Below are 23586 nucleotides of genomic sequence, written 5' to 3' on the forward strand. Positions count from 1 at the left end.
TGTAAATCGCTCTGGATAAGAGCGTCTGCTAAATGACTAAAAATGTTTAAAAAAAGGTAAATATACTGTATCTACATGTAACTCTCTACAGAATGTAGAATATATGTTTGGAATAGTTGGTGTTCCAGTCATTGAAGTAGCTAAGGCAGCTCAAGCCTCAGGAATCAAGTATGTGGGAATGCGCAATGAACAAGCCATAAGCCACCTTTTTATTACTAAACCAGCTCTCCCCAAATCATGTGATATTAACTACCCGTACATAGACTACAGGAGCGTGTAGTGTGTGAGGGTCAGTTTCATAGCTTTTTTGCATTGCTAATTATGTCTGCCTGTCTGTCTGACCCTTTGTGTGTCTGTCTGCCTGTCTTCCTGTCTGTCCCTCTGTCTGTCTGTTCCTCTCCAGTCCAGGTGCGTGTCTGGTTGTGTCTGGACCGGGACTCATCCATGCACTTGGTGGAATGGCCAACGCTAACATGAACTGCTGGTATGCTAGAACTCCACAAACAGAAGACCCTACTACTCATGTTCAGTGGTCCTTTCAAAAGAAGGGATGCTATCCGCACACTGCAAAAAATGATCTGAGGACTCCAAACTATCTCAGATTGTCAGTTGATGTCATTGTGTGATACCTCTCTCTCTGTAGGCCTGTGATTGTTATTGGAGGCTCCTCCGATCAAAACCAAGAGACCACTGGGGCGTTTCAAGAGTTTCCACAGGTACCGATTGAACCATGATATTTATGACATTTGAACATTAGGGGGTTGTTTCCCAGGACACAGATTAAGCCTAGTCATGGCCTAAAAAGCAAACTCAATAGAGAATCTCTGTCTGGGAAACTGGCCCTAGCAGTTTAATTGCTGAAAGAGGAAATAATTTGTTATTTGTGGTCCTCTTTCTCTGTCAGGTGGAGGCATGCAGATTGTACAGTAAGTTCTCTGCTAGGTCTAGCAGTCTGGATATGATCTCCTCAGTGGTAGAGAAGGTATACAGTCTACTCTGACTCCCTCTGTGTAGTCCTCTTCATATCATTTGGTATCACCTGCAATTGTCTTTTTTCTGACCTCTAATTTTCCAGCTTAGCAAGGTACCTTAACTGCTTCATAAGAGCACAGCACAGCCTTAATTGATCTGAATTTAAGGGTGTTTGGTATGTCTAAGGCAGCACGCACTAGCATGTATGGACGTCCAGGTGCTGTATACGTAGACATATCTGGGGACATGGTCAATGCTAAATTGGACAGGAGCAGAGCCAGGTTAGTGGCCATCACTGTCTTTCATCCATTTAAAATGTATACTAATGTGTTACTGTTGAATATGTATACCTCTGAATTCACATCACCGTAGTCATTTTTATTTTATCTTGTTATACCTTTTAACGTCTGAAGTGAACCAGAAATTAAATTACTTAGAAAATATAGCACTATATCAAAATATTCTCATCAGAGAATAGCAATAAGCCTCGATAGACCTTCATGGTTTATTTACATATGCAATAAAGTTGCTAGGTAACATGTTTAATGTTTGACCTATTATTTATTATTTCCTTTGTCAGAGAGGTGCCCTGTAGTCCACCTCCTCCTGTGAGTATGGCTGACCATATGGTGATCACAGAAGCACTGGCGGTCCTGAAAGGAGCCAAACGGACTTTACTCATCATTGGCAAAGGTAGGCATTGCTTTTTTAATAGCCAGATAATCTGGGGGAAACAGAACTAAAATCTTGCATAATTGCGTCAGATACTTGGATAAGGTCTGGGGAGATGTTAAGAGAAAGATACTAACGCCACTTGCGAACTCTCCACCCCCCTAAACGGAAACTCTCTGCAAGTTTCCGGCAAGTTTATGGGCCAAATGTCCCCTCCCGTTCTGAAATTGAAAAGATGCGAGCACCTGCGAAATCGGGATTTGTCCAAATGATTAGTGGTGAAAAATCAGCGTACCGGAACAAAGTTGTCACATCCCATTCTGTTGACAGACGCTACTTCCAGTTATGTTACGTGCGTCTGTCCAAGAGAGATCAATAGCCAGCTGAGACGCACTGTAACACATATAGCACTGTACCACGGTTCAGTTGAAAACTGGGCCACGTTCAGTCGACAAATGTTGTTGACATGATTTCTCATTCTACCTGTCTGAGAGGCACGTTCGTTCTACATGCTATATTTCTATCTGAACGTTGCACAACGTTTTGCTCAGCTGAATGCATCCCAGTTGTGAAGACAAGTCTGTTGAAATCCGTGTGGCAGTGCCCTCTGTCTGTGTCCCTCTGCAGGTTCAGCCCATTGAAGAGCAGAGGGGGCTCTGAAGGAGCTGGTGGAGGGGTGTGACCTGCCCTTCCTGCCCACCCCCATGGGTAAAGGGGTGCTGCCTGACGATCACCCCAACTGTGTTGCTGCTGCCCGCTCCAGGTCAGCCTCTCCTTCTCTCAGCTGGCATCATATTCATGTACAGACCATTGACTGTATAAGTAGGACCAAGAATTTCCCTGACCATTTGAACGGACCACGAAACTCCTGAAATCCCTATCTATAACTAGTCTCTCCTGGCCAGGTCATGTCAATGTAAACTGGTGTCAATCAAACAACTACACTACTCCTATAACTAGCCTCTTTTCATTACATTTTGTTTTGTCCCTGCTCTCCTCCTCCTCTCTTCCTATCCTCCTCCTCCTCTCTTCCTATCCTCCTCCTCCTCTCTTCCTCCTCCTCCTCCTCTTCCTATCCTCCTGGTTCTATGGTCTTGGTGGGGACTGCAGAGCTCTGCTCCAGTCTGATGTTGTGGTCCTACTTGGTGCCAGACTCAACTGGATCCTGCACTTTGGCCTTCCCCCCAGGTTTGACACCCAAGTAAAGGTCATCCAGCTAGGTCAAAGGTCACCAGTAGGGTTTCTTTTTTTTCCTTCTTTTTTTCGGATTCCAGATTTTCTGCTTATTCCGTTCTGATTTCTGGAATCTTCCAACAGGGATTTCTGGGAATTTGGGGAAAGTAACTGTAATTTTGCAACCCTAGTCACAGGTCATTTCATAGTGAACTACATTTCATTGTAACCAGGTATAAAGGTATTTGACTCAGTCTATTGGATTTAGTCTATCAATTATATAGCTTCTCTATAAGTCTTTGTGGTCTCTCCAAATAATTTCATGGCTGTCTTAGTGCTGTACAGTACATCTATATTTAAGCAATAAGGCCCGAGGGGGTGTGGTATATGGCCAATATACCACGTCTAGGGGCTGTTCTTAAGCACGATGCAACGCAGAGTGCCTCGACGATACAGCCCTTAGCCGTGGTATATTGGCCCTATACCACAAACCCCAGAGGTGCCTTATTGCTATTATAAACTGGTTACCAACGTAATTCGAACAGTCAAAATAAATTTCAAATCAAATCAAATCAAATTTTATTGGCCACATGCGCCGTAATACAACAGGTGCAGACATTACAGTGAAATGCTTACTTACAGCCCTTAACCAACAGTGCATTTATTTTAAACAAAAAAGTAAAAATAAAACAACAACAAAAAAAGTGTTGAGAAAAAAAGAGCAGAAGTAAAATAAAATAACAGTAGGGAGGCTATATATACAGGGGGGTACCGGTGCAGAGTCAATGTGCGGGGGCACCGGCTAGTTGAGGTAGTTGAAGTAATATGTACATGTGGGTAGAGTTAAAGTGACTATGCATAAATAATTAACAGAGTAGCAGCAGCGTAAAAGGATGGGGTGGGGGGGCAGTGCAAATAGTCCGGGTAGCCATGATTAGCTGTTCAGGAGTCTTAAGGCTTGGGGGTAGAAGCTGTTGAGAAGTCTTTTGGACCTAGACTTGGCACTCCGGTACCGCTTGCCGTGCGGTAGCAGAGAGAACAGTCTATGACTAGGGTGGCTGGAGTCTTTGACAATTTTGAGGGCCTTCCTCTGACACCGCCTGGTATAGAGGTCCTGGATGGCAGGAAACTTGGCCCCAGTGATGTACTGGGCCGTACACACTACCCTCTGTAGTGCCTTGCGGTCGGAGGCCAAGCAGTTGCCATACCAGGCGGTGATGCAACCAGTCAGGATGCTCTCGATGGTGCAGCTGTATAATTTTTTGAGGATCTGAGGACCCATGCCAAATCTTTTCAATCTCCTGAGGGGGAATAGGCTTTGTCGTGCCCTCTTCACGACTGTCTTGGTGTGTTTGGACCATGATAGTTCGTTGGTGATGTGGACACCAAGGAACTTGAAGCTCTCAACCTGTTCCACTACAGCCCCGTCGATGAGAATGGGGGCGTGCTCAGTCCTCTTTTTTTTCCTGTAGTCCACAATCATCTCCTTTGTCTTGGTCACGTTGAGGGAGAGGTTGTTATCCTGGCACAACACGGCCAGGTCTCTGACCTCCTCCCTCAACGTGACCCATGTTATACGGTCAGATATACCACAGCTTTCAGCCAATCAGCATTCAGGGCTCGAGTCACCCGGTTTATAAAAGGGAACGTGTGTGTGTCAGCCTTAGCATTATGTGGTGGTGCCTGGTTATTTCTGTTGTGTTTAGCTTGAGGTTTGGCCACTCCTCCAGCTGCTGTTACATATGTCACGCACGGCGCTCTTCCTGTCGTGTCGTTGCTGGTATGTTGTAGTAACGTTCCACATACGTTATTTATGTCAAGGTCAATGTCAAGGTTGATCTGTGTGCTGAGGAGATGGGGAACAACGTGCAACCTGCTGCTGCTCTCCTGGGGGACATCAATACTATTGTCAAGCAGGTAACACAACACAGTCCTGGGGGACTGGAGATCCTGGTTTGAATCCAGGCTCTGTCGTAGCCGGCCGCGACCGGGAGACCCATGGGGCGGCGCACAATTGGACCAGCGTCGCCTAGGGTAGTGGAGGGAATGGCCGGCTCAGTTCGTAGAGCATGGTGTTTGCAACGCCAGGGTTGTGGGTTCGATTCCCACGGGGGGTATGAAAAAAAAAAGTTACGTATGCACTAACTGTAAGTCGCTCTGGATAAGAGCGTCTGCTAAATGACTTAAACATGTTAAATGTAGAGGGCCCCGTAAACAGTTCCACAAACGTCAGCATGAGTGCGCTGACTGTGGAAGCACTAATCACTGGACCAAAGCTCACTGTCAGATGCACCAGCTGTGCGTCAAGCAGGGACGGCTTGTTCAATAGGGCGATATGGGCGACGCACTGCCAAACGGGAAAAGGAAGGGATTTTTTTTCTAATCAATTATATCACGGCAACAGCAGTTATCAGTGTTCACGTCTGATCTGCCAGCCACTAAATGTCAAATCAGGCTAAAGTCGTGCTTCAAATGGCCCCGCCCGTTTTTTGGGCGATTTCAGTCAGGTTGAAAATCGCCCAGAAGTCTCTCATAGCCTGTCATGTAAAATCTATTTTTTTCACATTTCAAAGCTTTCAATACATTCTCTATGGGTGTCTGTGGGCATGCACTTACGCGCTTTCGTCATACGTGACGTAACGTTGAACGTAACTAAGACAATGGCGGCTAGCAGCGTCTATGTTGCGACCTGCAGTGTGGCGTTATTTTATGTTTTTAATTTGTAGACTTAGTTTACAAACATTCTGCAAACATTCTGCTTTGGACTGATCTTCGGTTTTGGACTGATCTTGTTGATCGTGTACATACCCGCTACGAACGGACTAAATAATGAAAACGCTGCTGGCAGCGGAATCCCAATACAGCTGGGAGACTTGGCTTGATGACAGAGTCCCGGACAGAGAGGTGGAGCCGGCCGGCTTCACCCTGGTCAGAGCGGACCGCGATCCTGGTAAGAGAGCGACTCTGTACCCCGACATTGAACTGCTTTCTGTGTCATTGAACCTTACTATTGTTGATAAAACAAGTTTACTGGAGAACGGAGACCAAGTAGAGACTTTTGGACAAGGTGGATAATTGTATAATATAAGGCAGTTTATTCAGAGGTAAAGATATCTGGAATCGCGTGCACGGACCCGTTCGTCAAACTCGTAGGGAGTTTATCAGAAGAGCCCCTAAACATTGTGTGCTGACATTTTATACAATAAAATGAAGTAGGTTGAATCTAGTAGTTCTGATCTTCTGATTGGTCCTGATGAGTTGGGCGAGGTCACCTCCAGGCTAGTGTCACTGTTGCATTGGCTCTGAGTCGGGTTCTCTGTCTTCAGATGTTCAGCCTAAGAGAAGAGGATTTGTGTGTGTGTGTGTGTGTTTGTTATCAGGGTGTGTGTGTGTGTGTGTGTGTGTGTGTGTGTGTGTGTGTGTGTTGTTATCAGTGATGATGTGTGTGTGTGTGTGTTTATCAGTGATGATGTGTGTGTGTGTGTGTGTGTGTGTGTGTGTGTGTGTGTGTGTGTGGGTGTGTGTGTGTGTGTCCTCAGGGCAAGAACTCGTGAGTTGGAAGAACTGAGAGACCTATGGCGTGGGTGTTATCCTTAGCCACCTGCTGACAAGGCTGACAAGATAGGACTCTTGTTCATTGTATTGAATACAAAGGCCCAACACAAAATGGGTCATGCACAAGATTTTAGTCAGACCAAGCTATAACATTATATATTTACTACGACAGTACATTCAACCAAAAGCTAATATAACAAAGGCATCAGAGATTATTTATAATCTGTCACAGAAACTGGAATCCATCTCCCCAGATCAGTCAATAAATGCTTCTGGTATTGACTTATATGCTGCCCCTGTCTTCATGTTGTTGCTGGACATATCTTTTTTAAAATGTGTGTAGGTCACCTAAATCATCAGAAAAATTGCCCCTCCTGAGAATTTTTTCAGGAGCCGCCACTGGCGTCAAGTGCTTTTCTCCGGGCCACATGAGCTTTGACTGTAGTGAGGCTGGGCAGCGACAGAACCCTGGATGTGGACAGACTGGCAGGTCTCAGGAAAACTAGAAAGCCTCCGTTCTGAGGAGGGCAATGTGGGGCATTCTTATTTTTCCTCCACTGATGATGATATCCAATCTGTTTATTCTTACTTTTGTGAGTCAGTACCCAAGAACAACACAGTCATTTTTCAGAACACAATGAGAATTAATCAGAAAGACAGTTTGTTTTACACCACTGTGCTAGTACAGGATAAAGTTGAGCTGAAGGGGATGTTAGATAGTGGGTCCATGGCTACTACTCTGCGCGCAGATATTGTACCTCGGTTGAGGGAGGCAGGAGTGGTAGAGGGGAACTTTCTAGCTCCTTCAGACATTATCCTGGTGGATTGTGGTGGGAACAAACTAGCCCAGTGGGCATGTGTGACTTAAAAATGCAACTTTATGGCTTCTGTTATGTAGTCCCAGTGCTTATTGTTGATGGGCAGGTTGATGAACTCATTGTGGGAACTAATGTGTTGAAGTCTCTGATTAGACAGTGAGTTTCTATGTGCTCACGCAGGTGCCCGAGAGCTGTGGCTGCACCAAGGGCTAAGCTATTGTGTGTTGTCTCTTCGTGTACAGGTATGTCATTTATTTTGTCAGAATTATGTTGTATATCATTTTACTTGTATTGTATAGTGTGTTGTTAGGCACGGAATGTGTGCATGCAGCACCTGTTCTCTTTTGCCTGACCTTCAACTAGCAAGGTGCCCGAGAGCTGTGGCTGCACCAAGAGCTAACATATTGTGTGTTGTCTCTTCGTGTGCAGGTCGAATAAAAATTATCCAACCATCAGAATTCCAGTTGTGGCAGTGTCCTAATTACGTGACCTGCCGACTGGTCAGCTCAAGCCGACCGCCGGAGCTGTGCATGTGGATGAGGTGCACGACCTGCGCATGTGAATTTGTTGATGGCTTACTGTAAGTGAATATATACTGTAAACAGTGAAAGTGAATGTAGCATATTCATTAGATACAGGTATTCGTGCTTATTTGTATGTTTTGGATGAATTTGTTTATTGCATTAATTTTTTGGGGTATTTAAATGCACTAAATTACATTGTATTTTAGTGCTCTGTTGAGCCATGGAAGATTCTCAAATCCATAAGACGTGTTATGCTGGGGATTTTAGTGTGGGTAGAGGGAGGGGTGTCCTTCCATTTACACCAATTGTACAGTCAGCTCCTGGGAGTAGAGCGTTTGCTAGTCCTGAGTTTGCAAGCACTGGGAGGGGTAGGCTGTTTGTTCCACCTGACCAGGGTATCCCACCTCTGTCTTTTGAAGTACCATCATCCACAGTACTCGGTGATAATGGGATGCCTCCGAGTCAGCTTAGTGACCTTATTAAGCAGATTGGTTCAGAGATAGGAGAATCTATCAGAGCGAGTTTACTGCAGCCTGGGGTTTCAAGTCTTTCTCCTGCCCGTCCCCCTCACCAACCCCAGCAGTTTCCCCTGCCTGAGCAGTGTGGGTCAACCTTTATTGATGCGTCCAAGCTGAATCTGGTTGTGAAGTCAGATGTTAGTGCTCCACCTCTTTTTAGGGGTGATGGCTCAGATAAGTACTCTGTCCTGGAGTGGGAGGAGTTAATGGAAGTCTACCTAGAGAAGAGGGGTTACACTGGGTCTGGGAATGTTGGGGAGGTGATGTCTAGGCTCATGGGGAGGGCACGGGATGTGACCAAAGTCTGGAAGCGTAACAACCTTGTTGTCACAGATGTTAAGGCGGTGTTCAGTGTTTTCAAGCAACACTTTGGGGATACTGTCTGCTCAGGTATGCCATTAGCTGATTTCTATTCAATCAAACCATAAGCTAATGAGGGTCCAATAGATTTCTGGATTAGGCTTAACAAAGCTGCAGAGGCAGCCGAACAGTACCTTGTGAGTGAGGGCAGGACCTTACCCAATCAGTGCTCAGAGTTGGCAGTCATGTTTGTACGCAACTGTCCTGATAAAGAGTTGGCCCAAGTGTTCAAGAGCAAACCCATTCGTGACTGGACAGCCAGTGAGGTACAGGATCGGTTGGATGAACTGTTAAGGGAACGTAAAGCATGTAGAACACAACTTTCACAGCAGGTTGCTGCTGTTTTTGACTGCCCTCAGGAGGGAGTGGGTCCTGTGAAAAGACCTAATGTGTCATCTTTTTCTCAATGTGGCCGTGAACCAGACCTGGCACCATCTGTATCTGAGGGTGGGACATTAAAGAAAGTTTTGACTTTGTTAGAGAAGGCTCTGGTCAGCAATACTCAGTCTGTGAGTGGCGCAGTGGTCTAAGGCACTACATCGCAGTGCTAGCTGTGCCACTAGAGATCCTGGTTCGAATCCAGGCTCTGTCGTAGCCGGCCGCGACCGGGAGACCCATGGGGCGGCGCACAATTGGACCAGCGTCGCCTAGGGTAGTGGAGGGAATGGCCGGCTCAGTTCGTAGAGCATGGTGTTTGCAACGCCAGGGTTGTGGGTTTGATTCCCACGGGGGGTATGAAAAAATTTAATAACGTATGCACTAACTGTAAGTCGCTCTGGATAAGAGCGTCTGCTAAATGAGGGCAATGTGGGGCATTCTTATTTTTCCTCCACTGATGATGATATCCAATCTGTTTATTCTTACTTTTGTGAGTCAGTACCCAAGAACAACACAGTCATTTTTCAGAACACAATCAGAATGACAGTTTGTTTTACACCACTGTGCTAGTACAGGATAAAGTTGAGCTGAAGGGGATGTTAGATAGTGGGTCCATGGCTACTACTCTGCGCGCAGATATTGTACCTCGGTTGAGGGAGGCAGGAGTGGTAGAGGGGAACTTTCTAGCTCCTTCAGACATCATCCTGGTGGGTTGTGGTGGGAACAAACTAGCCCAGTGGGCATGTGTGACTTAAAAATTCAACTTTATGGCTTCTGTTATGTAGTCCCAGTGCTTATTGTTGATGGGCAGGTTGATGAACTCATTGTGGGAACTAATGTGTTGAAGTCTCTGATTAGACAGTTCAAATCAAATGACAGCTACTGGCGGGTGGCGGGTGGCGGGTACACCAGGTTCCTCTAGCCAGTGTGATGTCAAATCTGGAGAGATGGAGAGGAGACTCCATCCCAGATAAAGTGGGCACCATTAAGTTGAAGATAGCAGTAACGCTCCAACCCATGAGTGAGCATCTGGTGTGGGGCCGCCTACCGCCAAAGACAAAACTCTCTGTGGGCAGTACTGTTGTTGTCGAGCCCAGCACGTCTCGTTGTGTGAATCGACACATACTAGTGGGGAGAGTAGTTACGCCTCTGTGGGGGGATGGATGGCTCCCTGTGAAGATTGTGAATCCAACAACATCGGCAGTTACCCTGAGACGAAATGCTAAAGTGGCGGATGTGTACCCTTGCATTGCATTGGAGTATTTTAATGATGTCAAGCAGCAAGCAGCTCATCAGAATGTGGCAAAGGCTCAATGTGACAGATCACATGGCAGTCTGACAGCTAAGAGTTCAGTTGGTGGCAGTGTAGATAATGGCAACAGTACACTGAGGAATCTTGGACTTCAAGGCCTGTCTGTTGAGGAGTGTCCAGTTTCACAGTTCTGGAAAGATAAACTTGTCAACTTAATTGGGAAGTATGACACAGTGTTCTCTAGACATAGCCTAGATTGTGGCGAGGCAAAGGAGTTCTGCCTTCGCATACGGCTGACTGATGACCGCCCATTTCGATGACCTTATCGTAGGCTGTCTCCAGCTCATTACCAAAAACTCAGGGAAACACTGGATGATATGGAGGAAAAGGAAATCGTCAGAAAATCCAGCAGCGAGTATGCCTCACCATTGGTGCTGGTATGGAAAAAGAATGGGGACTTGCGCCTATGTACTGACTTCAGGTGGTTAAATGCCCGCACAGTAAAGGATGCTCATCCCCTGCCTCATCAGGCTGATGTACTGGCCGCGCTGGGAGGTAATGCCTTCTTCAGCACAATGGATTTGACGTCAGGGTATTACAACGTGCCACTGCATGAAGAGGACAAGAAATACACTGCCTTTTCCTCCCCTTTAGGTCTGCACGAGTACAATCGGTTACCTCAGGGCCTCTGCAACAGCCCGGCTACTTTTATGAGAATGATGCTGACCATCTTTGGTGACCAAAACGTTCTAAGTCTCCTTTGTTACTTGGATGATCTGATGGTTTTTGCTAAGACGGAGGAAGAGAGTCTGCAGAGACTTGAGATGGTTTTTCAGCGGTTGCAGGCGCACAACCTTAAACTGTCTCCGTCTAAGTGCAAGTTTCTGAGGAGGTCTGTAAAGTTTTTGGGCCACATCATTTCTCAGGAGGGTGTAGCCACTGACCCTGCTAAAGTTCAAACCATTTTGAATGTGACTGAGAGTGAAGCTGAGAGTGAAGCTGATGGTGTCACACCGTCTCCTATCAAAATAGGTTCTTTCCTTGGTATGGTAGTATACTATTAGCACTACATTGAGAATTGTTCCATGGTTGCTAGGCCATTGTTTCAGCTAACTACAGGTCAGAAGAAGCCTAGGAGAGGCAAGGGTAGGAAGAGGCCTGGTCCCCCTCGCAGGCTCACTGCTGCAGACTGGACTGCCGAATGTCGACTCGCTTTTGAAGCTTTGAAATCAGCACTAGTTGACCAGGCACTGCTGGTTCATCCAGATTTTTCTCAGCCATTTCTACTTTCCGTGGATGCATCTACTAGTGTTTTGGGAGCTGTACTATCACAAGTGCAAGATGGGAAGGACATAGCCAGGCCGATAGCTTTTGCTAGTAAATCTCTTAATCATGCACAATCCAAGTATCCTGCTCACCGGCTGGAATTTCTAGCCATGAAATGGGCCATTCATGATAAATTCAGCCATTGGCTGCGAGGGCATAAGTTTACTGTGTGGACCGACAACGATCCACTCAAATATATTCTTACAAAGCCGAGACGATGCATGCGAGCAGAGATGGGTTGCAAAGCTGGCACCCTTTGAGTGGCGCAGTGGTCTAAGGCACTGCATCGCAGTGCTAGCTGTGCCACTAGAGATTCTGGTTCGAATCAAAGGCTCTGTCGTAGCCGGCTGCGACCGGGAGACCCATGGGGCGCCGCACAATTGGCCCAGCGTTGTCCAGGGTAGGGGAGGGAATGGCCGGCAGGTAGAGCATGCTCAGTTGGTAGAGCATGGCGTTTGCAACGCCAGGGTTGTGGGTTCGATTCCCACGGGGGGCCAGTATGAAAAATAAAAATGATGTATGCACTCACTAACTGTAAGTCGCTCTGGATAAGAGCGTCTGCTAAATGACTAAAAATGTAAAATAAAAATGATATCCAGTACATACAGTGGGGAGAACAAGTATTTGATACACTGCCGATTTTGCAGGTTTTCCTACTTACAAAGCATGTAGAGGTCTGTAATTTTTATCATACATACACTTCAACTGTGAGAGACGGAATGTAAAACAAAAATCCAGAAAATCACATTGTATGATTTTTAAGTAATTAATTTGCATTTTATTGCATGACATAAGTATTTGATACATCAGAAAAGCAGAACTTATTATTTGGTACAGAAACCTTTGTTTGCAATTACAGAGATCATACGTTTCCTGTAGGTCTTGACCAGGTTTGCACACACTGCAGCAGGGATTTTGACCCACTCCTCCATACAGACCTTCTCCAGATCCTTCAGGTTTCGGGGCTGAGATCCCCAAAGCCTACAAGAATTCTGATAGTGAAACTCCACTCAGCTGGGATGGTGCTGTGCCTGATGTTGTTAACTTGGTTGAAGATGCTTTGTCAGTCTGGTCTGTGACAATCTACCAGGATTCTGATCAGTCGTCTGACACTACTAGTGTTGAGTCGGAAATTGAAAGTGTGCTGGCTCCGGATATGCTGATCTGTAGTACTCCCCAACCTGAGGTTAGACCTTTGAGCACGGTTGGTGCTGTCCGTAACATTCCTGCTAGGTTTTTGGGTGAGGGTGTTCGGACTAGACTAGGTAGATTTATTAATCCAGTGAATAGGCTAATCCAAACTATGTCTACACAGGAAATGAAACAATTCTTGGTTTCTCAGTGACGGTAGGATATTGCCTACCTTTTCTTTGTTGTGTGTATGTGGTAATCTAAGTGGGTCTTAGAGTGATTTGTGGGTTTGTCTAATATTTTTGACAATTCATGTAACTTTGTGTGTAGTTCATCAGCATAAAATGTATTTGGCATTTTTTGTATAGGGTTGAATAAGGGATTAGCTACCTCTTATTTTTCCTAATCCTTCACGGGATAGCTTTCCAGCTGATCGACCATTTGTGGGTCTAGAATTAAGGGACTACACTGGGTTACTCTGTCGCCCTGTGGGTGTGGAATGTTTTTTTTCTTTCTTTGCTTTGTTACCTTCGAGGTTATGTGTTTTGTTTTGTGTTTATAATATAGTGTAAAACAGTAGGGGTGAATGTAGTAGTGTGATGTTGTTCCCCTAGATTATGCACCAAATTGCACACAAGGACAGTTCAACTAGGCCAGGTCAAGAGGGGATGTTAATAAGTTAATAATAATAATAATAATAATATTAATTCAATGTGGTTTTTATTTAATTACAGCTGCATAGCTAATGTAATTTTTTGGTGTACAAACATTTTTATATATCTATATTGTAAATACACCTAATTGTAAAAGTTGTGTATATTTTGGTTTGGTCCATCGCGGGTTATCTGTATTTATGTACCCTCTTATTGTTCTCTTTTGCCTGTCCTTCAACTAGCAAGGTATGTTGTCCTTGGCGCCGTAATTTGTCAATATAAAACTGTGGTAAAGTTACACAAAGTGCTGTTACGCAACTATAGGTTTTGTTACAATGTGGACAATATAAAGATTTATGTTAACAACTTTCACCAAGCTCGCTAATTTGGGTACCTATTGTAACTCGGGAGTATTTGGGTCAGTGTTTGAGTGAGTTTCTATGTGCTCACGCAGGTGCCCGAGAGCTGTGGCTGCACCAAGGGCTAACCTATTGTGTGTTGTCTCTTCGTGTACAGGTATGTCATTTATTTTGTCAGAATTATGTTGAATATCATTTTACTTGTATTGTATAGTGTGTTGTTAGGCACTGAATGTGTTTATGCAGCACCTGTTCTCTTTTGCCTGACCTTCAACTAGCAAGGTGCCCGAGAGCTGTGGCTGCACCAAGGGCTAACATCATTTTTTTGTCTCTTCGTGTGCAGGTCGAATAAAAATTATCCAACCATCAGAATTCCAGTTGTGGCAGTGTCCTAATTAAAAGTACACAACGCAGAACGAACCACGCTGCATATGCATAATGATGTAGTAAACAACATCGCTCTGCGTGGGAACTTTTGGTGGGGGGGAAGTAGACTTTATAAGTCTCCATGGTGGGTAAAGACCATCACTTCGTTGTCTTGTTGGGAATAGTAATAATTTGTGACAGTACGCATTGTATTAGTCTAACGGTTGTTTTTAATTTAGTTTCTCACATTAAACAGACATTTGAGAAGGATTTGAGAAGCGAATTGCTTGCAGTTGTACCTATGACACACAGACACACTAAAGCTGTACAGTGTAGTTAGAAAAGTCAATTTACATTATTTGCAGATGTGTTCCCTTTTATTTACAAATCGAAAAATGTAACATTTGAAATGAATGTGGCAGAACAGTTAAGCATAGAGTTCCTGTGGGAGTCTTCTCCTTCAGTCTTTTTGCCTCCTATGCCTCGTTTCCTATTAGATGGGATTTTCCCAATGCCAAGTTCACCTGAGACAGCCGCTATCCAGTGTCATGTGTTGCTGAATTACAGATCTCGCTATCCCAATGTCGCTGCTGTCCATGGTGCTGAAATATCCAATCTCGGCTATTTGCATACATAGGACCATCCACACTTGACACCACACACACAAGTTAATGCTAATATCACACACACTTTTGAACATTGCACAACCTGCAACAAGACACTGAAACAGCACTTAATTTCAAGTTTGTTTGTTTCTGAATAAAGATGCGAAGAATGAAATCAATGTGTGGAAGGAGATTGGACAATGTATAGGCATTCCCTATAGCTATATTTGACTGGAGCATGATCAGATTGCTTTGTTTCAGCCAGAATGGAAATTTGGTCTGAGAAACTATGCCCATTATAGCATGACTATTTCAGACAGAATTCACTTAATATTGTCTGTAAAAATATAAATAAGGCAATGTTTATATGACCCCCTTTCAAACATTCACATATTTATCATTTTCTTGCAGATATACAGTACATTCAGAAAGTATTCATACCCCTTAACTTATTCCACATGTTGTTTTCTTACAGCCTGAATTCAAAATGGATTCAATTATAATATTTTCTCTCACGCAGCTACATACAATACCCCATAATGACAAAGTGAAAACACGTTTTTGAAATTTTTGCAAATGTATTGGAAATGAAATACAGAAATATCTCATTTATATAAGTATTCACACCCCTGAGTCGATTAAAGCTGTGTCTTTCTGGGTAAGTCTCCAAGAGCTTTGCACAACTGGATTGTAAAATATATGCAATATACATTATATAGACAGCCATTTTTTTTTTTTGCCATAAGTTTTCAAGCCAAATTAAGTCAAAACTGTAACTAAGCCACTCAGGAACATTCAATGTCATCTTGGTAAGCAACTCCAGTGAATATTTGGCCTTGTGTTTTAGGTTATTGTCCTGCTGAAGAGGGAATTTGTCTCCCAGTGTCTGTTGGAAAGCAGACTGAACCAGGTTTTCCTCTAGGATTCTGACTGTACTTAGCTCTATTCTGTTTCTTTTTATCCTAAAAAAGTCTCTAGTCCTTGCCAATGACATGCATACCCATAACATGATGCAGCCACCACCATGCTTGGAAATATGAAGAGTGGTACTCAGTGATGTGTTGTGTTGGATTTGCCCCAAACATTACACTTTGTATTCAGGACATAAAGTTAATTTCTTTGCCACATTATTTGCAGTTTTACTTTAGTGCCTTATTGCAAACACAATGCATGTAAGGTTTCCTTCTTTTACATTTACATTTTAGTCATTTAGCAGACGCTCTTATCCAGAGCGACTTACAGTTAGTGAGTGCATACTCTGTCAATTAGGTTAGTATTGTGGAGTAACTACAATGTTGATGATTCATCCTCAGTTTTCTCCTATCAAAGCCATTAAACTTTCTAACTGTTTTAAAGCCACCATTGGCCTCATGGTGAAATCCCTGATAGTTTTCCTTCCTCTCCTGCAGCTGAGTTAGGAAGGACGCCTGTATTTTTGTAGTGACTGGGTGTATTAATACACCATCCAAAGCGTAATTAATACCTTCACCATGCTCAAAGGAATATTCAATGTCTGCTTTAATTGTACCCATCTACCAAAAGGTGCCCTACTTTGCGAGGCATTGGAAAACCTCCCTGGTCTTTGTGGTTGAATCTATGTTTCAAATTCACTGCTGGACTGAGGGACCTTATAGATAATTGTATGTGTGGGGTACAGAGATTATGTAGTCATTTGAAAATCACTATTATTGCACACATAGTGAGTCCATCTAACTGATTATGTGACTTGTTAAGCACATTTTTACTCCTGAGATTATTTAGGCTTGCCATAACAAAGGGGTTGAAAACTAATTGATTAGATTACTAGATACTAGACTCTGTCAATATGTTTTTGGAAGTGGCTCTGCATTTCTTGCATACACATCATATTTATGTAAGGATTATGACGACCTTCTAAAAGGACAAAGCTGTTCATGTGTGTTCCCTTGTCTCCACTGTCACCACATCCCTCGATGTGTGCAAACAGAGCATCTATATCAGGGATGGGCAACTCCAGTCCTCGGGACCTGATTGGTGTTACACTTGTTCCCCAGCCCCAGCTAACACATTTGACTCTAATAATCAATTACTCATGGGCTTCAGTTTAGAATGCAATACGTTTAATCAGCTGTGTTTGCTAGGGATGGGGAAAAAGTGTGACACCACTCCGACCCCCAAGGACTGGAATTGTCCATGCCTGATCTATATGGTAGGACCAGTACCAGATTAATATGGAGGCGAAAGAAACGCACACCTATTTAGGCGAGATGCTGGCTATCGGAGTAGAACACTTGAAAAAGAAAAGGAGAGCCGCACACTCTAGGAGCTCAGATGCAATAATTTAATAACTTAATAACCAACGTCAGGATACCCTGATGAAGACAGCTTGTCTGTCGAAACTTTGGTTATTAGGTTATTAAATTATTGCATCTGAGCTCCTAGAGTGTGCGGAAAAAGTGTGACACCACTCCGGCCCCCAAGGACAGGAATTGTCCATCCCTGATCTATATGGTAGGAACTGTACCAGACCTGAATGAATGTGTCTGTTTTGAATATTCACGGAGACAGAATGATGTGGTTGATAGCAGAGACGTCATGCCCAAAGGGGGCACAGGGTCACCTGCCCCCTCAGATTTGTGATGTTTAAATTTGTCTTGTTATTTTTTCTCTGTCATACTACTAACCATGAAGTTGGCTTTAGCTAGCCCAGATAGGATCCCATTCTCCCAACCTAATAACTACACTGAACAAAAATATTAACGCAATATGTAAAGTGTTGGTCCCATGTTTCATGAGCTGAAATAAAAGCGTGAAATATTTTGTTCGCACAAAAAGCTTATTTTTCTCAAATTGTGTGCACAAATTTGTTTTCATCCCTGTAAGCGAGCATTTCTCCTTTGCCAAGATAATCCATCCACCTGACAAATATGGCATATCAAGAAGCTGATTAAACAGCATGATAATTACACAGGTGCACCTTGTGCTGAGGATAATAAAATGCCACTCTAAAATGTGCAGTTTTGTCACACAACACAATGCACAGATGTTTCAAGTTTTGAGGCAGCGTGCAATTGGCTTACGGACTGCAGGAATGTCCACCAGAGCTGTTAACAGATATGTTTATGTTAATTTCTCAACCATAAGCCAAGGCGGCTTTAGAGAATTTGGCAGTACTTCTAACTGGCCTCACGACTTCAGACCACTTGTAAAGCAGCGTATGGGCGAGCTGTTGGCTGATGTCAACGTTGTGAATGCTCCATGGTGGCAGTGGGGTTATGGTATGGGCAGGCATAAGCTACAGACAATGAACACAATTGCATTTATCGATGACAATTTGAATGCACAGATATACCGTGGGATAGTGTACGTGCACAAAGTGAGTTTGTAACATGTATATCATTCTTACTTGTTGTTCTTTATATTTACTACCATTGCCTATTGTAAGTTGCCTCTCTGTGTTTTACTGTGTTGTGTAATACTCCGCAGGTAGCATTATGCCATTAATACAGCCCTTCCTTTGTTAATAGCGTTGTTGCTCTACTTGTGCTATCAGTTATTGTGCATATTCATTACCCCTGTTATCTGTCCATTACAGGACCACTATCATTCCACTACCTTTCCATGTCCATTTCATCCGTGTGTGTCAATAAAGTATCCTTGAATGTAACTCTGAGGTTGCCTTATTCCCCTCTTACCGGGGGAGGTGAAAGCGCAACCTGGTCTCAGAACATTTCGTATTATTCTGTATGTACAAAGCTGTGATCAAGGCAAAGGGTGGCTACTTTGAAGAATCTCACATCTCAAACATATTTTGATATGTGTAACACGTTTTTGGTTACTACATGATGCCATATGTGTTATTTAATAGTTTTGATGTCTTCACTATTATTCTACAATGTAGAAAATACACAAGACACAGAGGAGGAGAAACTATCCAACACCCTGGGAGAGAGAACGAGTGACCTCAGTCGAACTCACAGCCAGAAAGATGGGTTAGATACAGGAGAGGAGGAGGTTACCCCGGATGCCATCACCCCTGCTCCTGTGAGCAAGGAATGAGAGGGGAAGCTTTCTAATCAGGCCAACGGGCAGGCGGAGCGAGAGGTCATAGTGATAGTGATTCACACCCAGAGAGAGACAGACAACCCATACAACCTCTTGGCTGAGATTAACCACACAGAGGTAGAGGCAGAGGGCCTTCAGGGCAAGCCAGTCAGCCTGCCTGCTCTGATCCTCAAGTCAATTGTATTTAAATTCATATTCATTAAAGATTTTTAGTCAAGACTTGAAAAGTGCCATTTATTTCAAATGATAATTATTCAGTGTCTGCAACCCTCAAGAACCAGGGTGAGTCTGGGTCGCCCTTTAACTGGGCAAACACAACTTGCATATCGTCATAGACTAGACCGAAACGTTAATCTTTTAACCTTGCTTAAATAAAACAATGCATTTTTAATAGTGAGCAAGAGTTTTCTATGATGATTAAAGTTTTTTTGTCGCGCCCTCCACTTTTTTGTCAAATAATACATCTAAAAAAAATGTAATAAGTTAATTATTAAAAGCATTAAAATTGCGATTGGGATGTTTCCCACTTATTTATACAACCTACTCCACAAAGTTTAGAGAAATGTTCTGAAATTAATTAAGAATTAAACAGAAGAAAATCAGAATTGAAGGCAACTATAATGCAAAGAATTTAATGGTCTATGGTTCAATCCTGTTTCTGGTCTAATGAATAATTAATATTGTTCCTCCTCTTCCTTGTGGCAAGCGCAGCAGCACACTGCCCTCCAAAGCCTGCAAAAAAAACGCTGGACTGCCCCTTTCCTCGCCCTGCATGGAACATCCAGGGTCACGTCCTTGGTGACGTGTGGGGTGACGTCCAGGGTGACCACAGCAACATCCTCTGGAAAGGGACAAAAGCAGGACAGAATGTAAATAAATGCAAACCGTAGGTTCTAAACACTGGCCAGTTGAATGGGATCTTTTATTTCAGCTCATGAAACATGGGACCAACACTTGACATGTTATCATGATGAACGGCACCTGTCAGAGTGCTTTCTATAAGTCTTACTCACCTGCTTGGATGTCAGATGGCAGAGTGGCGTAGACGGCCACCATGAGAGGCTTTTCTTCAGGTGTGACGTCCACAACCTCCAAGAGTGAAGAAGCAGGGTATGCATCTGTGTTAGGGGTGAGGTCCACAAGCTCCAGGTGGGAAGAAGCAGGATCTGCCTCTGTGTTTGGGGTGATGTCCACAACCTCTAGGTGGGAAGAAACCGGGTCTGCATCTGTGTTAGGGGTGATGTCCACAAACTCCAGGTGGGGAGAAGCAGGATCTGCCTCTGTGTTTGGGGTGATGTCCACAACCTCCAGGTGGGAAGATGCCAGGTGTGCCTCTTTGTTAGAATTGATGTCCGCAATCTCTAGGTGGGAAGAAGCCGGGTCTGCCTCTGTGTTTGGGGTGATGTCCACAAGCTCCAGGTGGGAAGAAGCCGGATCTGTCTCTGTGTTAGGGGTGGTTTCCACAACCTCCTGATAGGAAGAAGCCGGGTCTAACTCTGTGTTAGGGGTGATGACCACAAACTTCAGGTGGGTAGAAGCCGTCTCAGCCTCTGTGTTAGGGGTGATGTCCACAAGCTCCTTGTGGGAAGAAGCCAGGTGTGCCTCTTTGTTAGGGGTGATGTCCACAACCTCCAGGTGGGAAGAAGCAAGGTGTGCCTCTTTGTTAGGGGTGATGTCCACAACCTCCAGGTGAGAAGAAGCCGGGTCTGCCTCTGTGTTAGGGGTGATGTCCACAACCTCCAGGTGGGAAGATGCTGGGTCTGCCTCTGAGTTATGGGTGATGTCAACAACCATACGGTGGGAAGAAGCAGGGTCTGACTCTGTGTTAGGGGTGATGTCCACAAACTTCAGGTGGGTAGAAGCCGTCTCAGCCTCTGTGTTAGGGGTGACGTTCACAACCTCCATGTGGGAAGAAGCCAGGTGTGCCTCTTTGTTAGGGTTGATGACCGCAATCTCTAGGTGGGAAGAACCCGGGTCTGCCTCTGTGTTTGGGGTGATGTCCACAAGCTCCTGATGGGAAGAAGCCAGGTGTGCCTCTGTGTTAGGGGTGATGTCCTCAACTTCCAGGTGGTAAGATACTGGGTCTGCCTCTGTGCTACGGGTTTTGTCAGCAACCTCCAGGTGGGAAGAAGCCAGGTGTGCCTCTGTGTTAGGGGTGATGTCCAAAACCACTATGTGGGAAGAAGCCGGGTCTTCCTCTCTGCTACGGGTGATGTCAACAACATCTAGGTGGGGAGAAGCTGGGTCAAACTCTGTGTTAGGGGTGAATCCCTCAACCTCCAGGTGGGCAGAAGCCGGGTCTTTCTCTGTGTTAGGGGTGATGTCCACAACCTCCGGGTGGGAAGAAGCTGGGTCTGCCTCTGTGTTATGGGGGATTTCCACAACCTCCAGCTGGGAAGAAGCCTGGTCTGCATCTGTGTTAGGGGTGACAATTAAAATCCTGATTGGCTCTACTACTACAAGGCACCAGGATGTCATGACAAAAGGCATCTGTCAGAGTGCTTTCTATGAGTGCTACTCACCTGCTTGGATATCAGCTGGTAGTGTGGCGGAGAAGGCCACCACTAGGACAGGGGGAACTCGCAGGGTGTCTGCAGTAGGCTGGAAGTAGCTTTTCACCTCGTCCGCCACAAAGGCACAGACAGAGCTCATAAAAAAAGGGGTCTTGAGGTCATCCAGGGAGAAGGACTGGCTGATTCTCCCGAGGATCGACCTCACAGAGTCAAAAGCAGCAGCCCGGGAGAAAGGGGTGTGAGGAGAAGAGGCCTTCAACGTGTTGGAGAGCTTCTCCCCTACGGCCACCACCATACTCACAGCCATCCCGCTTAGGAGGATGGGGTGATCTGAATGGCCTTCCTCTGGCTGAAGCCACAGGGCCAGGAGGATCCTGGGCACCAGCTCCACCACCACCTGGGATGGGCTGAGCAGGTTGCTACAGGTCTTATTGGACAGCTTGTCCAGAATGCTCCTCACAGCTCTCTCCACGATGATGTGGACCTTGGGGTCGCTGAAATCAACAAAAAGCAGCAGAGAACGCTAAACGATGTGCAATGTTCACACAGAGAACACTGCCCTAGTTATTTTCTGCATAGCTCCAGATGTGTAGATGAATGGAGCAAGCTGTATGCAGGGCAATACATGGAACTCACATGTCAGCGCCAGCTGGAGAGGTGGTGTGCATAGAGCGGCGGAGCTTGCAGACAGCCTTGTGCTCCATGTCAATCATTTTTAGGCAGGTGTTTACTTCCCAGGTCTGCCGTAGGAAACAGGAAGTCCCATTAGTGTAATTTCACAACAGATATATTCTGCTGTACTGACTAGTTGTTGAAAGGCTAGAAAGGAGCTCACTGACTGATAGTCTAAGTCTCTAACTCTCATTCTCTTACCAGCCGAGCGAGTTCGTTCCCCTCCTCCAGGGTTTCCTTCCACACCCTTCAAATAAAACACAAAGCATTTCAACTTTCCTGGCTTCCTATTGATCTGTTGTTTATTTTACCCACACCTCCTGGAGTGCTGCTGGTGACAGAGAATGGCAGTGAAGGTGAGAGCTGACGTGGAACTCACCTCTCCCTAAGGGATTTTTTGCCCTGAGACACCAGCCAGTCGCTCATGTGCTCCATGGTGACATGGGGCGAGACCTGGCCTCGACTCTGGAGCAGCAGATAGTGGACCATGAACTTCTTCTGCAAGATGAGGTAAGGTGTGAGACCGTGCCACTAAAGACCATATAATGTGCTTTCAGAAGGGCCTCATTTCACAACTGCTCATGTCTCACAATTTGCAAGTCATATTAAAAACTCTTATGACCATCTTCTCTAAACTGTCTTGAAATAAAACTCTTGTTTTGGGATTAAATCTATCTCTTTTTTTCTGTGGTTACTTTTTTTGTGGGATGAATCTTACCTGTTTATTGTAATATGCTTCCTCCCAGCAGGCCTGCAGAGTCTGAAAATAAAGGCTGCTTCTACAGAATTCCTTTGAAGATAATTAAAACAATTATGCTTTATTAGGTACATTATGCACAGGCATTTACAGTATGCCAAAAGGAATATCTCCTAAGATTACCTTAGTGGGACCATAAGTGAACTCAGGAATGCTCCCAACCCTATCCATGGTCAGAGGGGGACGAAATGCAGCGCTATAAATATACGGGATGCTCTAGAGATAACAGGAATGACTTAAAGTCGCGAATGATCAATGCCTGTGGAGTCGTCCAATATGCTGCGCTGAGAATTGAGTTGTAGGCGATATTTGGATATGTTTGGCGCAATTTACATGTTTACATTCTATTGCCATGGAGAAATTGAGTTTCTAGAACCTGTTTTCTTCTATGTCTTTATTTCGTGAAATATTAAGATCTTTATTTTGTCATAATGTGTATATGAGGACGTTGGAGCCCGTTCCGATTCATGACGCGGTTATCCAGGTGCATGTTGCATAGACCTACTAATCCAACCTTGGCTTACAAGTTAAATTAAATTAGTATATATGCCTATACAAATCTATTGACCACATCCATTTAAATCAATGATTGTCAATTGAAAATGTGGTAGTTGTGTTATCCTGTTGTGCGTGTCAGGGCTCCTCTTAAGCACGTTATTCCAATATTTCCTAGAATTGACGCAGGTTACACTTTTGCAAAACTACTAGGTTAAAAATAAGAGCATGAATGACAATAAAGGTATGACTTGAATTATATGTGTAGTAGTGTGATGTTGTTCCCCTAGATTATGCACCAAATTGCACACAAGGACAGTTCAAGTAGGCCAGGTCAAGAGGGGATGTTAATAAGTTAATAATAATAATAATTCAATGTGGTTTCTTTATTTAATTACAGCTGCATAGCTAATGTTATTTTTTGGTGTACAAACATTTTTATG

The 23586-nt window shown here is 44.4% G+C and overlaps 1 pseudogene across 1 annotated transcript; it reads left to right on the forward strand.

The window, feature by feature from the left end:
• Positions 1-403: 403 nt before the first annotated feature.
• On the forward strand, positions 404-4734 carry LOC311121263 (2-hydroxyacyl-CoA lyase 1-like; annotated as a pseudogene). The gene is made up of 8 exons: positions 404-484; positions 644-716; positions 905-982; positions 1159-1257; positions 1557-1665; positions 2272-2407; positions 2755-2860; positions 4651-4734. The product of its transcript is annotated as a 2-hydroxyacyl-CoA lyase 1-like (transcript).
• Positions 4735-23586: the final 18852 nt, after the last annotated feature.

The sequence above is a fragment of the Coregonus lavaretus genome (genome assembly GCF_964263955.1).
Source record: "Coregonus lavaretus genome assembly, contig: HAP1_SCAFFOLD_2371, whole genome shotgun sequence".
NCBI lineage: Eukaryota > Metazoa > Chordata > Actinopteri > Salmoniformes > Salmonidae > Coregonus > Coregonus lavaretus.